Raw genomic sequence first — 17,420 nt, 5'->3', positions numbered from 1 at the left:
TTTCATCCACAAAACAAAATAGGGATTTTTAACCCAAACTTTGGGGCCATGGCCACACACTGTGGCATACCTGTTCAAATGGTTAGGCCCCCATAGGAGAGCCCACCTGCCTAAGAGCTGGGGTGGCTGCTGCTAGTTTAGCCAAACGAACTCTGGGTCAGGATCTTCTACTTCCAGCACTTCATGCTATTGTGCTTAGACCTCATGACCTTATACTTACAGCTGCTGGCCAGAGACCCTCCTCTGAGGAACACCAGAATGCAGGCTGTACGTAACCCAGAATCAGGCTCTACTTTTGGGCCAATCTCAAGTCCAGTTTGAGAAACCCACCCCTGTCAATTCTGCTGCCCTCTGGCTTGATGACAACCGGCAGGGGCTTATCCACGGCTGTCACAAGAGGAGAGGTAAAACCAGGGATGCAGGAGCTGCAGTAGTTACTTCAGCTGAAAGGACTGGGGACCAGGTCATACGTATCTCCATCCAGAGAGCAGAACTGATCACCCTGACCCAGGCTCTCAGCCAGGAAAAAGGAAAGTCCACCACGGGCAGTCTCTACACATTTACTACTGTGCAAGTCCACAGCATGTTCTATAGAGAAAGAGGGCTTCTCATTACCAAGGGAAAGAGCATTAAAGACAAAGAGACAATCTCGGCCCTCTTAGAGGATGTTTTGCTTCCTCTGTGAATTGCTATCTTCCACTGCTGAGAACATGAAGGTAACTGGCATCACACCATGGAGTCATCACACCCAAGTCAATAAGGCAGGAGTTAGGGCTACCGCTGCCAAATGGACTGTCTCTGAACATTAAAATTAATGTTCCATCAGGCCCTGGACCCTTCTACTTCCTGCCCTTATGCCTCCTGCTGAGCCTATGTTTTGCCCTGTGGATATAAATATAATAGGATCATGGTTCAATCCCCACCACCCTCAAGCCTGGACCTGGGAACTGAGGAAGACACAGAAATTATAGTTAGCATAACTACAGACCAACAATCTATATTCCATCTTGATCTTTGCTCACTGATATCCACTTTAAATGTCTGGTAGTACTGGAAAAAGGAAAGATATGAGAATTGATTTTTTTTGAGATAAAAATACAAAGTTTGCAATTTTCTGCATGCCTTGCAGCTGGCCCTCCTGGTTGCCAAGAACAAGGGAATTTCCATTGCAAAAACTGGGGTTGTGAAACAGAGGCTTGCCGGAAAATATTTTTTTAAAAAATTCTGGCCAGAGGAAACAGGAAAAACCTGGGGAATCAGACTCTATATCACAGGAAGGGTGCCTACGGGTAGATTTAAACTAGTCCTCGAGATCCAACCCATGCTAAGGTCTCGACCAACTTTTCCCTCCAAAGTACTTAACACACCCAATAAACTAGTTAACTACCTCTTGATATCCTGAAAGCTGAGGGATCCCGACTCCTGTTTTTCACTCTTGACAAGGTTCACCACTTAGTTAATCATTCCCAGCCAGAAGTTGGCCAGGATTTCTGGTTATGCTTAACCCCTCAGCCCCTGTACTACATAGGGATAGAAACAAACCAGACTGTCAGCCCATTGACTGATGAAACTCACTATGACTGAGGACAGTTCAAATTAACATTAGCGGACTTACAAGGGGCTGAAACTTGTCTAACATCCAAAACCTTTACCCTAGGCACTTACCCTTATTCTGATGCCTGCTATTCTGCTTATGGGTTAACTCATCTGGGCAATAGCAATATTACTGGGCCTCTGAGATTACTTGGTGGGGTATGTACTAATGGGTGGACTAAATGTGCCTGTCTGATGCTTTCCAACCGAGAACCTCCTTTTATGCATCTTAGCACACATTCTGCCCCAGGTATACCTATATAAAGGGGAAAGGGGAGAAAAGTACATTTTAATATGGATCCTGCACTATTATAAAAGAGCTTGGCCTGCCCTCATTTCAGGCCTAGTTGGAGCCAGTGTCAGCCATACGGATATCAGCCTTTATCATGAGAGATAAAAACTTAAAAAAAACTAAGTAGAAAGGTTGATCAGGACCTAGAGGTATCAAAAGTTTCTGTTTCTGAATTAGAACAACAGTTAGATTCCCTCACGGAAGTGGGTCCCGCAAAAGAAGTGGTCCCATGAAATTTGAGAGGCTTAGACTTATTTCTCGTGGGATAAGGGGCATGACGTAAGGCTTTGGGAGAAACCCATTGTTTCTATGCTAATTGATCAGGAGTAATTAGAAAAATATTGTCATGGTTGGAAAAAAAACTCAAAAAGAAAGAGAGACAAAGACAGAAATCAGATCATTGGTACTAGTCTCTAATTCTCTTGTCCTCCTAAGTAACTACTACTCTGGTATCAGTACTGGTTGGGACTTTAATTCTCATTCTGATTGAGGTCCTATAGCTTACAAATTATATATCAATTCAGTAAAATTAATGGCCTGTGGTATTTGAACATAACTGGCCCCCATAGTCTCACAGAGAGTGGTACTATTAAAAGGATTGGCCTTGTTGGAATTGGTGTGGTCTTGTTGGAGGAAGTGTGTCAGTATGGGGGCGGGCTTTCAGGTTCCCTTTGCTCGGGCTTTGCTCAGCATGACATAGTCAACTTTTGCCTATAAGATGTAGGACTCTCAGCCACTATTCCAGCACCATGTCTACCTGCATGCCGCCATGCTCCCTGCCATGATGACAATGGACTGAAACCTCTAAACCTCTGGTGACAAGCAAGCTACCACAATTAAGTGTTTTCCTCATAAGTGTTGCCGTGGTCATCGTGTCTCTTCACAGTAATAGAAACCCTAATTAAGACAGGGCCCTTAGGATCAATTATTTGAATCCATGGTTTGACGCATTCACTAAGACCAGTGGGGAATGTAACAGGGTCCCAGACCTTAGCACAACTGATTCCATGATGGAAGTGCCATCCAGGCTATAAAACTCAGCATGTAGATAGTACCAGCAGCCAAAACAAAAACAAAGACCTAATCCATCAAGGTCCATAGTTCTAGGAAAGTCTCAAAATGTACTGACCTTGCATTTGAGCTTCTGTGGTTCTGCTTCTGGCTAACTGTTCTTGTTAATCAAAGTATGCTAACCCAGAACATGTTTTTTTTACGCTTAAAAACTCACCCGAGAAAGGCTGCGTGCTACACTGGGATCCTGAACACCCAGTGTAGTTGCTGGCCGGCTAGTAAAGGCTTTCTATTGGCTTAAACCCATGTCTGAGCAGGCTTCTCTGGTGAATACTCCACATTTCTGGAGGTCCCACTCAGATCCCAGACACCAGACTTGGAGACACCAGCGTTGGAAGGCCCTGCTGACCAGAGGTTGCAGTCTGCATAGCCTGGCAGCTTTCTGTAAGCTCAGCAACATGGAGGACTCCTTCTCCTCAGCGAAAGCTCCCCGCTCTCTACCTAGACTTACCTGGAGGCTGTCTCTAGGCCCAGGATGATCTCAGGAGTGACCCTTGACACAGATATCTGCAAATGTTCTTCCCCTGTTGACTCACATGGTAATCTAGGCCAGTGCTCTAGCCATTTTGATAGGACCCTACTGTCACATGCAAAGCCTTATGATAGGAGATGGCCACTTAATGCAAACTAGGGTTTGTCCCCAGGCTCCCTAGTGCTTATATTCATTACATGCTGGAATAAAGTTGGGATGATTCCCTGAACTCTGTCTCCTGGAGAGCTGTCTCGGTTACAAAGCTTTTTGTCACTGCTACTGCCTCTTGCCCTGGTGACCCACAGGCTGAGAGGAAAAGAACACCCCCACAGATGCTGCTTGTAAATAGGGAGTTGGTGAGCACCCCCTGCCTGAGAGAAGCAGCCTTTTTAGCCTGGCTGTCCCAACTGGAGGATCAGCAGTCTTCTTTGTTCTACCTCTGGTTTTCACTTTTGCATGGGGCCAAATATGGTTGGAGGACAATGGAGGCTTCTTGGCCAGGGCAATTCTCTGGAATTGACTAAACATTTTTTCACCCCTTTTTCGAACCATGACAGCCCAACCAGGCATGGGCAAAAAACTTCTCTCTCTCTCTCTCTCTCTCTCTCTCTCTCTCTCTCTCTCTCTCTCTCTCTCTCAAATAAAATAAAATAAAATCTGGTAATACAATGGCCAATTAAATGCCACTAGGGTGGTTGCCAAACTCTTAAATCTATGGACAGGTTTATGCTTGTTAGGACTTTCAATCCCCCGGTGGCTAAATTGCCTTGAGAACACTGAAGAGCTCTGACAGCGTTTCCTCTCTTTTCTATCAAGGGAATTCTGCTTCTTACCAGCTGCTTTTCACAGGAGCATGCATGGGGCACAGAACGCAGCCTGTCTTAGCTGCCATGTGAGTGCAGGGACAGAGCCTGTCTCCCGGCCACCCTGCAGGGCGAGTGGGTGCGGGAGCCTTTAGCCACACTGAGCCCACGCGCCAGCCGCCCCTTGTAGACAGCCTGCACGAGGGGCAGGAGCTTTTTGTCTCCACCGCACACAGCTGCAGGCCATCATGCGTGGCTAAGTGTGCTCATCTCGGTGACTAGGGCCTGGGGGTGGGACCTGTGCCTTCTACCCGGAGGAGTCTACCCAGCCAGCTGCAGATGGTTCCTGCTCCCGTTCATGTCAGTCCCCTCCCCACATCCCACCGCTGCTGCCCTGTGGCAGGAGCTCCGGCACGAGATGGTACAGACATGTGGAAGAGGCCAGCGGCAGCTCAGTTGTTACAACTCTCCAGACAGCACTGCTTGCTGGATACTGGGGACCATCGTGCTCTCCCAAAATCGGCCAGGAAATTTCAAACTGGTGGTCACAGCTGGCTTTGCCTTTGTTCCCTAGGGGATCCCTCCTTCTTCCCTAACATCCTCCCTTCCCAAACAGGCAACAGGCTGCCACTAGACACAGAGCACTTCCGCGCTTACCAACACTCTTCTTCCAGAAACTACAATTGGAATTTATTTCCCCCACTAGCCAACATTATACTAAGACTTTAAAAGCTCAAAGTTTTAGCATTAAGAAATGGAGTTCCGGCAAGCTATTAATCTAGCTCTAAAAACACTGGTTACTTATTGTTTAGTCACAAGCTCAAGATTTTTAAGTTTCCTTTGATTGTTCTCTAACTATAAACATCAAAATTCTTCTCATTGGACTGTCTAATCTCTATCTGACTCTCTGGACATAAAATGTGCGTGCTTTTTAATCCGAAGTCATAGCCTTTGCTATGCCCCCAAGATGTAAATCTGTTCCAGCTGTTTTACAGACACCAGTTAACTGCCTTTTTCTACAATGTGGATTTCAGTAGACTGGTAATGCTAATATATTATACAACTTTTATTTCCTCTGGTAAACTAAAATTCATACAAATTTCAAGGAATCAAAGTCATAAGACTTGGAGCCACCTGTCAACACATCAAACCAAAAGGTTCCAGAAGTAAGATTTTCTGAACTCTCTGAAGCCCCTGCACTTTAACTTCTGCCCAGCCTATATCTTCACAGATCTTCAGCTGGCTGACAATCGCCACCCAGAAAACACATACAAATGACAAACTACCGATACTTCTGATACACAAGCCTTTGTCTAAGCCTTTCACCCTTCCTGGGCCCTGACAAGCCATGCCTCAGTTCAGCAGGAAGCAGCTAAGAAAGGCACTGTCCCCATAACACTTGCTAGACAGGTGTGGCAACACAGAACTGGCTTAGAGTGCAGGCTCCTCCTGGGACAGAGGAGATGAAGCTAGGAAACGGTTCTTGGCAAACCAAGCATAGATGAAAACATACTTTCTTTGCCCAGTTTTCTCAAATGTTCTGTCATAATCTGTACCCTAATAAGGAAGTGGCCTTTAAGCTTAGTTCTTCATGCTCTACCGCACGTAGATTAAGGAAGTGATCTGCGTCTGTATACCTTTTTGCCTTGTTTCTTTACACTTCTTTTTATTTTTATTACTGCTATTTATTGAGATATTGTTTCTTGCAAAGTGAGGTAAGAGCTTCTCATGATCATGTACATGGGTAAGGGAGGATTTCCAGAGCTAAGGTAATGCTTTTTAGTGTGTATAAAAAGCCATACAAAATAAAGTTTGTTATGCAGTTGTTCATACTCTGTATCCCCTATGTCCTGATTTGTGTGAGACCCTTACCCAGGGACCCCAACACACTAGACATTGACAGAGAGGCTAAGTCAAAAGAAAACTTGCTAACAGAAAGGAACAAAGTAGCAACCTATAATGCCAATTGACATACAAAGATGGACTCAAATTTATCAATAGGTAGATTCATTAATTAAAATAGTTCTTAAAAGATAGTGCTTGCCCTGGGACCATGTAACTTCCTAGCACTCTGGAAGTTGTAGTTCTTAAAAGATAATACCTGCCCAAAGACCAGGTAATCTCCTAGTACTCTGGGAGTTGAACTTCTTAATGTATAACAACACAGCCTTATGAAAAGATTCAGTGGTATATGGGTTTTGTTCATGTAAACCCCAACAACACAAGTATCAAAGCACACAACTAAAAAGTTTCCAGATGATGGCTCTGACAAGATTCTACCTTGGTCAATATTTAAAATTTTAATAAAAGCTAATTTTTAACTTCACCTGCTGTTCTTAATATATATCTGTTTCAAACCTAAGACAAGAGGCTGAGGTGCCTGTTTAACATATAAAAGTTGGACCTGAGTGCTAGGTTCTCCCACTGTGCCTCAGCTCTTACCTGACAGGGTATGGTTCATATACACTTAAAAGAGATCCATCCAGATGGAACCTTCATCCGGCGATAGATGGATATAGAGACAGAGATCCACAATGGGGCACTGGACTGAGCTCCCAAGGTCCAGATGAAGAGCAGAAGGAGGGAGAACACGAGCAAGGAAGTCAGGACTGCGAGGGGTGCGTCCACCCACTGAGACGGTGTGACTGATCTAATGGGAGCTCACCAAGGCCAGCTGGACTGGGACTGAAAGAGCATGTGATCACACCGGATTCTCTGAATGTGGCTGACAATGAGGGCTGACTGAGAAGCCAATGATAATGGCACTGGGTTTTGATTCTACGGCATGTACTGGCATTTTGGGAGCCTAGTCTGTTTGGATGCACATCTTCCTAGACCTGGATGGAGGGGGAGGGCCTTGGACTTCCCACAGGGCAGGGCACTCTGCCTTCTCTTAGGACTGGAGGGGGAGGGGGAACGGGAGGAGTGAAAGGGAAATGGGAAAAGGTGGAAATTTTAATAAATAAATAAAAATAAAAACTAATAATGGCTCCACCTTTATACCAGTTCCCAATTCAAGGCCTTCTACACACAATGAAAGATTACCCACCACACAAGGATTCCTTACAATCCCCAGAGCCAAGGTTTCATAGAAAAAAACCACTTAAAAACAACAAAAAAGCGAATGTTTACACCTCTAACAATGCATTTGGCAATGATGGTCTAAAAAAGTCCTCTATAGACCCTTTTGGTCTGAGGATTTCGTAGAGGTAAGAACTCTAGTGATTGGCTGCTCTGCTTCTCTGATCTTTTAGCTTTAACCCCCTAGCATCTGACTGGGTTTTTATTATTAAGACCAATTAGAATTCATGCTTCATCTGGTGTCCAACTTTTGGGGCACAAATTCACGAAAAAGCCACTTGCCTGCGAGTTTGCAGCCAATGGCATAGGCTAGAGCTATATATAGCTGGAGTCACTGCCCTGGGGCTAGGTTTTCCTTTCTTCTCTCTCAGTGGGTTATGGGTTTTCCCTGAACCCTCTTCTTGGGCTGCTGCCTTGAAACCTGCTCAGGCTTCTACTGTTCTATGCAGCAGCAATCAGCCTCATGCCTTCATTGCCATCAGCAGCAGATTTAGTGAGACAATTGGGAATTCTTAAAGGGAGGAATTAGTTAAAACAGAGAGCTTTTTTTTTTTTTTTTCCCATTTTAAAAAGTGGGAAACATTATTGTGGAGAGAGTTAGGCCTCTGTATGATTACTCAATGCATGATTTAAAAATGGAACAATTAAACGAAAGGATAATCAACTTAACCAGGATTGACATATGTTAATTATCATTTTGATAATCTTTATTGTTACTTTTATAATTCTTGGCTTATCTATAAAAATGTTGGTTGATATGAGTGCCAAGATATAGGCCTTGGAAAAACTCATTCAAACAGATCATAAAGATATTCAGATCCAGATGGAGGAATTTAAAGGAGAACCAATTTTAACGTTGCTTTAGAAGTTAGAGAGGAACAGCCTAAGGTTTTCAAGTAACCATTCTTAATTTTTACAGTTACCTTACAGGAACTGCCAAATTGTTTAAGCAGTCACTGGAATCATGTTGAAATAGTAGATCTAAGGAGATTCATATGACATGCACTCACCTTTCATGAGGTAGACGTTTAACTTGTGATCAATTTGTAATAGTATTATTTCTAGAGGCTAAAGAGACTTGGTTACAGCAGTCTTAGAGCCTGGCTCTCAATTACAATGGAGAACCTGGTAGAAAGATGACTTTGTGACCATTGAACAATAAAGTAGGGCTACAGGTATGAAAATCTCCTGAGACCAACTTCTTGGAGACATGTAGAAAGGCAATCTTTATATGATGAACCACATCCATGCAACAGCTTTGGATGCTTGAGACAGGGTTGAAGAAGTACGAAAGAAAATTGAGTCATTTTCTAAAATGATACAGGGACCAAAAGAACCTTCACTGATGTCTTTCAAAGATTGACTTCAGCAGTAAATAGAATGATGATACCAAATTCAGAAACTAGACAAATAATAATAGAATCTCTGGCTTTTGAAAATGCTAAGGAACAATGAAAAAGAGTAATCAGGCTGTTAAATGCAAGATTAGCATCCTTGGAGGAATGGATACAAGATACAATCAATATTAAATCTAATGACCATGCTAATGCTTGGATAGGAGAGGTGATTTCCAGAGGTTTGAAGAAAAATCATAGTATCTAATGTTTCAGGTTTGGTAAGCAAGGTCACCTAAAAAGGAACTGTAAACATGGCATTCCAAGTAGCAATGTTTGTTCTAGGCATAATCCAAACAGAATGCTCCCCCTCTGGGTTATGCAGAAGGTGTGACAAGAGCAGGCATTGGACTAATGACTGTAGATCAACAAGGGTCAGTCAAGGTAACCCTTTGCCATTGGGAAACATCTTGACAAATTCAGTTCAGTTGTTTCCTGTCATAGAGGAAACTCCTTCCCAGAACAATTAAAGAACTTAATGCCTATTGTAAACAAAACAAAACAAAATAATAAAAGCCATACTGTTCCTGATGATAAAACAGTTTTAGAAAAGAAAACAAAAATTTCAGAAAAAAAAACCTATAAATCAAAACTGATAAAGAATTGATTTGAACAATAGAGACCTCTTACTTAGAAGAAATGATAGTTCATCAAACAACATGGTTGTTCAATCTAAACTAACCTACAAAACTAACAAATGTTTTTCATTTGATCAGATATAGCTTACCAAAAAGGGAATCTCCCTGAAATTAGGGTTGGGAAAGGGTTTTGTTTCTGTGTTTTCAGGAGAATAAAGGCATCCAGCTAGGGAGTCTGAAGACCACTGGGCAAATGAGACATCTGAAGAAAAAGGACAAATCATCCAGAAAAAATACTCCAAGAATAAATTTGCCTACTGATAAAAGGTAGATTATTGAATCTACTTTTATCCCCAAAAAGCAACTATTAGTTTTCAATATTTTATATTGATATGGATTTTGTATATTGATACAAATTAAGATTCGTTAGAACATACAGTACATACATTACTAATTTTGTTCAAGGTATTGTACCTATACAGCTCATTTAACAATTAACAATGCCATTAGACAAACTTCTAGTCCTTGAAAGTTATTATTTCAACATTTAGGATAGTAAGAAAATGCAGGTTAGTAATTAGTCACCTATTACTGTAAGACTTTAAGACAATCCTGAAGCCATTTTTGACAATTCTGAATCCTCTCAGCCTCTGTGCCATAGTGCTTCCCCTCCTCCCCTGGGAACCAAGGACTAACAGCCACACATGCACGTACTCAGTTCCTGAACAATTACCCATATACGTATGTTTTGATTCAGTCCCCTGGGAAACAGGGTCAAAATGACCTCTTACCTCATCTGATCCGACAACAGCTCTCCAGTCAATTATTGGTAATAGCCCTTTCAAATAAGCCAATTAGAATAGTCAAAGAACAACCCCCCTTGCTTCTGTGGCCCCTTTAAAAGTAGACTGTACCAGCTATTCGAGGTCTCTCGGCTTCCCGAATGCTGACAGACCCTGTCATGACAGAATTAATAAAATCCTCATGCTTTTGCATCGGCTGTGGTGTATGAGGTGGTCTCTGGGGGTGACTCCTCCTCGGTGTTTGGACACTAGAGTCCAATATTACAATCGAATTTATAATTATATTAAGTATGTTTTCAACATAAAACCATATATCGTTTAGATAGACAGGTCATCTTCAAATTCTTTAGAGATATACAGAATGTGGCATTTAAGATGTTTTAATAACATAAGGTTCTTTTTTAAAAAAAATAACAATGAGATATGCCTGCTTCTGGCAGTACCAATCTACTTTGGAGAAGATTTTGGGCAAAAGCAGGTGGTAAAAAAGGGGGATTGCTTCCAGGCAACACAGCCTGGACAGAATAGATTTTCCCTTCTGTGCCACACTGACCATGGAGACTTTAAACTATTTACTTTTAAAGAAAGATTAAAGACAGCTACTAAAAATATTTCTTTTGTCTCCCAATCAGCCCCAGATATTAGAAAAAGTTTTAAAAATTAAAAAATTTAAATTCCAGTTGTTGGAAGTAGCTCAAAGGGTGTTGGGACAAGACCTTTTGCATAAATGGAAAGCCACTATCGCCTTCTTTGATGATGAGACAAAGTTAGACTTACAGATGAATTCTGGGGTCTTGCAATCTGTCAGAAGAATATCTCCTAGCTGAAAGCTCTGCTTCCAATCAAAACATACACTTGGACCATCTCTCAGATTGACAGCGAAGATTAGCAGAGGTATGGGTAGAAGCCAATCTTCCAGGACTGGCCCAACACAAAGCACCTATGTTTGTTCAACTAACCAGTTCAATTACCCCCATCCAGGTTAAACAATACCCAATGACCGTGGAAACAAGAAGGGAAATTGCAGTCCATATTCTCTGACTTGGAGAATCCCAGTCACCCTGGAAATTACCTCTTCTGCCTGTAAAGGGACCTCTGATTCTTATGAGTCTGATTCTTCCAGAGAAACAGGTGTACACTGTCTTGGACCTGAAAAATGCTTTTTCCAGTCTCCCATTGACAGAGTCAACCTATCTTTGCTTTTAAATGGACAGACTCAGAAGGGGTTACAGTGAGCAGTATTTCTGGATCTGGTTGCCTCAGGATTTAAATGCACTAAATGCCGACTTCTGGCCCTTCTGTCGGAGATTTTCTGGAAAAAGAGATTATAAAAAGGCCACTGAGGGAATGCTGCCAGAGCTGGAGACCTTGGACTACCGAATGCCAACTAAGAAAGCCCAACTTTGTACATCATAGGCTTCCTATCTTGGCTACCAGTTGCATCAGGCAAAGAGGTTGTCCCAGAGTAGGATTGCTGCCATCCTTCAGATCCCATCCCCAAAGGAGAAGAGACAGGGTCAGAGTTCCTAAGTGCAGCTGGATAGCATTGCCTCAGAAAGCCAGAGTTTGTGGAACTAGCAAAGGCCTCTCCATACACCAACCAGCACAGGAGGAGGAGGTGGGGGACAACTAAGCCCCTAATCTGGACTGAGACTAAACAAAAGACAAAAGAGGTTTTTAACCCAAACTTTGAGGCCATGGAAATGCCCTATGATATACCTGTCCAAACTACTGGACCCTGTCGCCACAGGATGGCTTACCTGTCTAAGATCTATGTAGGCAACAGCTAGTTTAATGAGAGAAATTGAACTCTAGGTCAAGATCTTCTACTCACAGCACCCCACAATGTGGTTGAGGTCCTTTTCCGAGGAGCATCCGAATGCTGGCTGTCTACTGACTACCCTCGAGTTTGGTTTGAGAAACCCACCAACCACTGTCAATTCAGCTGCCCTTTTGCCTGATGACCCGGGTGCTCATCCATGACAGTCATGAGGTGAAAAATGAAACTGGTGCTTGGGAGCTGCAATAGATACTTTACCCGAAGCGATTTGAGCCCAAGCCAGGTATCTCAGTCCAGAGAGTAGAACTGATTGATCTGGCCCAGGCTCTCAGATGGGGAAGAGGAAAGTCCACCACCATAGACGTACTTTTACTGCCTGCTGTGTCCACGATGTGATCCATGGAAAGAGGGCTTCTCACCGTTGAGGAAAGAACATTGAAAACTCTCGGCTCTCCTTGAGACTATTTGGCTTCCCCTAGAATTTGCTAGCCTCCACTGCTAGCTGCTGATCTGACTGCCTGACAAATGGCCAATGGAGCCCATTGATATTTTCATGACACACCTTGACCCGGTACTACTTGAGACTCTATGGTCAAGGTAAAATAAATAAATAAATAAATACATAAATAAATAAACAAATAATAAATAAATAAATAAATGAAGGAAGGAAGAAATGAAGGAAGGAAGAAAGGAAGGACAGCTCAAACCCACACGTTGATGGAGGACACCAAAGAGGAAGATTGTTCTTCCAGAAACAACTGGCAGGACTCTGGTAACTGACCTTCACCAGGATACTCCTCTGGGGTCCACAAAGCTTTCTGAGTTGCTCAGACCAAGGTATGTTATACCTAGACTGGACAGCCTGGCATGGGTTGTCTCAGCCAGATGCTAGGTTTGTGCTCCAGTAATTCTAAAACAGACAGCTCTTACCCAGGAAAGCTTCAGAATGAGGGACCAGTATCTCAGTGAACTCTAGGAAAACTGACTGGAAAAAATGGCCTTCTGGGGGAGGATGAATGAACTTGCTAGTTTTTATAGATACCCTTTTCATGTGGGAAGAAGCATTCCCTACCCAGTCTGAAACTGCTCCTATAGTAACTTAAAGGTTCCTATAAGTGGGGAACTGGTCCCCTGATTTGGCTTTCCCCTAGCAATGGGGTCTTACAATGACTTGGCTTTCATAGCCCAAATCTCTCAGTTAATAGCTAAAGTATTAGACATAGATTAACAACTTCATTGTGTAAATAGACTTCAGAGTTCTGTCCTGGTAAAAAGAATAAACAAGACCTTAACAAAACTCAAACAAACTCTCATTGGAGTCCAATAAAGGATGGGTAGGCCTCCTTTCTTTGCTTTGGCTGGCTGCGCTCCTCCATGTAGGAGGTATTTACCCCCTGTGAAATTATGTTTGGAAGAGCTCCCCCACTGCTTTCCAGGCTTAGAGAAGAGCAGGTGGCAGAACTCTCTAACGGTTTCTCTCTCAAGTCCCTACAGGCCCCCCAGTACTTCATAAAGTGTCTGGGAGAGACCCAGCTGACCTCCAAATCCACCACAAGTCTTCCCTTGTTCCTGTCTAATGATACAGTCGGGGCCAAGTGAGTAGCTAAAAGGGCCCTGGAACTAATCTGAAGAGGACCCTCCAATGCACTTCTCTCTACTCCCATGGTGATGAAGGTGGCTGGCATTGCACCACGGATCTACCATGCCTAGGTGGTAGCCACAGACACTGCTGTCAAATGGACTTTCTTCTGGACTATGGATCCATTGGAATTAGGTTTTATTGGGCCTCATTATGAGACTGTGGGTGAGAGCTGTCTCCTCCTATCTTTATTTCTCTCTAGTGCTGGGATTAAAGGCGTACACCACTACTGCCCAGTTTCTATGGCAAACTAGTGTGGCTTCTGGGGTTAAAGGTGTGTGTTACCACTGCCTGGTCTGTAACGCTGACCAGGGCGGCTGTTTTACTCTCTGATCTTTAGGCAAGCTTTATTTATTAAAACACAAATGAGATATCACTACAGGCCACGGTTAGCAAAAGAAACTCAAGAAGAGAAAGAGACAGAGACATAAGTCAGATAATTGGAACCAATCTGTTTTCTTGATCACCCTGGCTAACTGTTCTCCTGTCAGCACTGACAGGGGCTCTAATTCTCATTCTAATTCGATTAACAGCGAGCCCTGCTTCTTAAACTACAAGAGAATGAATCCATGGTTTGACTCATTCACAAAGACCAGTGGGGAAGGAATGTAGCAGGGCCCCAGACCTTAGCCCAACTGACTCCATGATGGAAGTGCCATTCAGGCTATAAAACTCAGCATGTAGAAAGTATTACCAGCCAAAATGAAAACAGAGACCTAATCCATCAAAATCTATACAGTTTAGGAAAGTGCCAAAATGTACTAACCATGCTTTTTAGCTTCTGTAGCTCTGCTTCTGGCTAACTGTTCTTGTTAACTAAAATGTCAACCCAGGACATTTGTGCATGCGCACGTGTGTGTGTGTGTGTGTGTGTGTGTGTGTGTGTGTGTGTGTGTTTAAAAGCTCACCCTGAGAAAGGCTCAGTGCTACACTGGGATCATGAACACCCAACGTAGTTGCCAGCTAGCTAGTAAACACTTTCTATTGGTTGAAACCCGTGTCTGAACAGTCTTCTCTGGTGAATACCCCACAACAGAAGTACCTTTCTGGCCACCAAACTCAGCAAGTAAACAGCATCAGCTGGCAAAACTAAAACAAAGACTTAATTTATTGAAGTCTATATTTCTGGGAAAGTCTTTAACTATACTTTGATACTACTTGGGTATTTAATTAGCTGCTCTTATTGACTGAAATATATCATCCCTGGATATGCTTTTGTGCTAAAAGCTCACCCTGAGAAAGGCTTGGTGCTACAGCGGGATCCCAAACACCCAGTGTAATAGCCGACCAGTTAATAAAGATGTTCTAATGGCTTAAAGTAATGTTCTAGTAGTCTTCTATGATTTCTTGTAGGTATTCATAATTGGAGACATAGCTGGACATCACTTAAGAGGCTTAGTGAAAAGAGAGGTTCACTCTGTCTGCTCATTTCAGGGGAGGGTCCACATGCGCTCAAGGGGAGAATCTAAGTGGATAGTTACAAGAGGAGAAACTGTATTTTCTTGTTGCAATTGCTGCTGTTTGGCTACCCACTTCCTCTTGCTACACCTGGTAGTGAAGGCTGTTTGTCTTTACCTGGAAGTCAGTGTCTTTTTTTTTTTTTTTTTTTTTTATTTGTGCTGTTACTATCACTGCCTGGTAAAGCGGTATTTCCAACTTAGTGTTTACACACTGCCCTGGTTAAAAAAGCTATAACATTTCAGTAGGGTGTAATTGACATATAATAAACATACATGCATCAAATACACAGTTCTAAGAATGCTGAGATAACATTTTCATCTGTGTAGCTACTGCACGCAACACTAGCATGATATACTTGTGTGTGTGGTGTGTGTGTGTGTCCCTGGTAGTCTGGGTACCATGTGTATGCAGTAGTCATAGAGCCCAGAGCAATGTGTTGGATCCTCTGGAATTGGAGTTACAGATAGCTACTTTCTGGGTTCTGAAATACAAACCTGGGTTCTCTGGAAGATCAATCAGTGCTCTTAACTGTTGAGCCATCTCTCCAGTCCCTTTTTGTTTGTGTTTTGAGACAAACTGTCTCACTATATAGTACTGGTTAGCATGGAACTTGCTATGTAGACCAGGCTGACCTCAAACCCACAGAGACCCATCTGCCTTTGCCACCTAAGCGATAAAATTAAGAGTGTGCCCAAGCACTCAGCCTGTAAAATACTCTTTAGTGAACTGCTTTTGAGAATCCGTCATCATTGCGGCATTTGCCAGTTCTCTGTTCCTTTTCATTATTGAACAGGGCTTCATTTTATGAATATATCCTACAAATAATCTCTCTCTCTCTCTCTCTCTCTCTCTCTCTCTCTCTCTTTCTCTCTCTCTCTTCATGTGCATCTGTTTGTGCATGTGGATACCAGAAGTCAATGTTTGGTTTCTTTCTCCGATCTCTGTTTTATTTTTTGGACAAGGTCTCTCACTAAACCTGGAGCTTGCCTCCTTGACTAGCCTGAGTGGCCAGGAAGAATCAGGGATCCTCTTGTCTCATCCTTCCCAGGACTTGCTTTAAGGTGTGTGCTACCATGCTGGGATTTTTACATGGGTTCTGGGATGCATGTGCATCTCCTGTTATGGTGAACACTTTACCAGCTGAGCCATTTCTGCAGCCTCACACTGTCCATTTCAACCTTTTCATCATTTTGTGAACATAGGAATTATTTGAAGCATGGGAAGGCTTCTATGGCTATGCAGAAACAGTTCTCTACACAGGCAAAGGTTTTCATAAATACTGGAGTGGTTGGATATTTTACTTTTGAAACATCTGCAGAAAGCCTGCTAGACTTTATTGCTGTGTATCTGTAACAATGTCTCTAGTAGCAAACACTAAGTCCTCCACCTTGTCTGAACCTGTATAGACTTGAGTCTATGCCCCTGATGGTTGAGTATGGTTGTTCTTATTTTGAACATGAATCTTTCTTGGCCACAGGTACTTGAAGGGGACAAAGCTGGAGGAGTGAGTGGCACTGGTGCCAGTCTGGCTATGGCCGAGTCTGTTTTCTTTGACTATAAACTTCAAAATGGTTCCTTGCAGTAGTCCACAGATGACATCCCTGACCTGTCACGTAGGCTGATTCCCCTGTGAGGTCCTGGGGTGTCCCTGAGCACAAACAACTGAGCACCCAGCCAGGAGATAAGTCTAGCCGCCTTCTCTACAGGTCTTCTGGCTCTTCCTTTTTCATTTTTTTTTTTTCTGAGATAACCCCTAAACCTACATTCCTACCACTCCAACTGCCTTCAGTTTTTATCATGTGATACCTTCATGGTCACACTTTTCTATAGTTGTGGATGAATTCAAGGGACCATGACTGATGGACACTGGTTAGTTGGTAGGGGAGAAAATCATGTAGCTCCCGCCAGCATGAATTCCTTCTTCAGGGACCCAGCTTCCTTCAGGGTCTGCCAATTTTTAATTTTAATTTTTTTTTACCATCTTTAAATGTATTCAAAGCAATTTAAAAATTTTAATCTATGTTTTCAAAAGTTTTCTGTGGGACACATTAGTCCCACACAAACAACTCGTTTTTCCCACCGGGAGCTTTCTGAGTTTCCCCGCATTTTATCAACCCACCTGCATCCCTTTGTCTTCCTATTTGGATTTATTTGTCCGCTCTGTCTATATTCCTCTTTCTCCCTTTTTGACTTTCCTTTGTTACTCAGGGTTTAAAATTATTCTATTTTCCCAAATGATTTGGATTGCCAGAATGCTTAAGTAATTTCTAGTTTGTTTGGGAGATTACAACATGCTCCTTAGACTTCATTCTCTCTCTCTTTCTCTCTCTCTCTCTCTCTCTCTCTCTCTCTCTCTCTCTCTCCTCTCCCTGTCTCTCTCTCTGTTTTTGTATGTGGTGCGCGTGCATATATGGAGCTCTCATACCACTGTGCATGTAGAGGACAGAAGATAT

The 17,420-nt window shown here is 42.9% G+C and overlaps 1 protein-coding gene and 1 long non-coding RNA gene across 12 annotated transcripts in view; one reads left to right on the top strand and one right to left on the bottom strand.

Moving 5' to 3' along the window:
- Positions 1-17,420, bottom strand: part of Nxpe1 (neurexophilin and PC-esterase domain family member 1) — a 40,426-nt gene that overhangs the window by 17,698 nt on the left and 5,308 nt on the right. The window contains exon 1 of one of the 11 annotated variants that reach the window (XM_050156344.1): positions 11,922-12,051. The exons of 7 other annotated variants lie outside the window; for them this stretch is intronic. The gene's annotated coding sequence lies outside the window, so the exon portion shown is untranslated. Of the gene's footprint in view, positions 1-6,673; positions 6,950-10,864; positions 11,008-11,847; positions 12,052-17,420 lie in introns of those variants that run through there. 3 more of the 11 variants (XM_050156343.1, XM_050156345.1, XM_050156347.1) reach the window with 3 other exon arrangements.
- Positions 12,202-14,828, top strand: LOC126510046 (uncharacterized). The gene is made up of 2 exons (XR_007594312.1): positions 12,202-12,704; positions 13,353-14,828. It is a non-coding gene; the product is annotated as an uncharacterized lncRNA (long non-coding RNA).

This window comes from Alexandromys fortis, unplaced genomic scaffold (assembly GCF_014885135.2).
Source record: "Alexandromys fortis isolate MF-2015 unplaced genomic scaffold, M_Fortis_MF-2015_v1.1 scaffold_89, whole genome shotgun sequence".
NCBI lineage: Eukaryota > Metazoa > Chordata > Mammalia > Rodentia > Cricetidae > Alexandromys > Alexandromys fortis.
The sequence above is the reverse complement of the archived record's forward strand: the minus strand, read 5'-3'. Positions and strand labels throughout refer to the sequence as shown.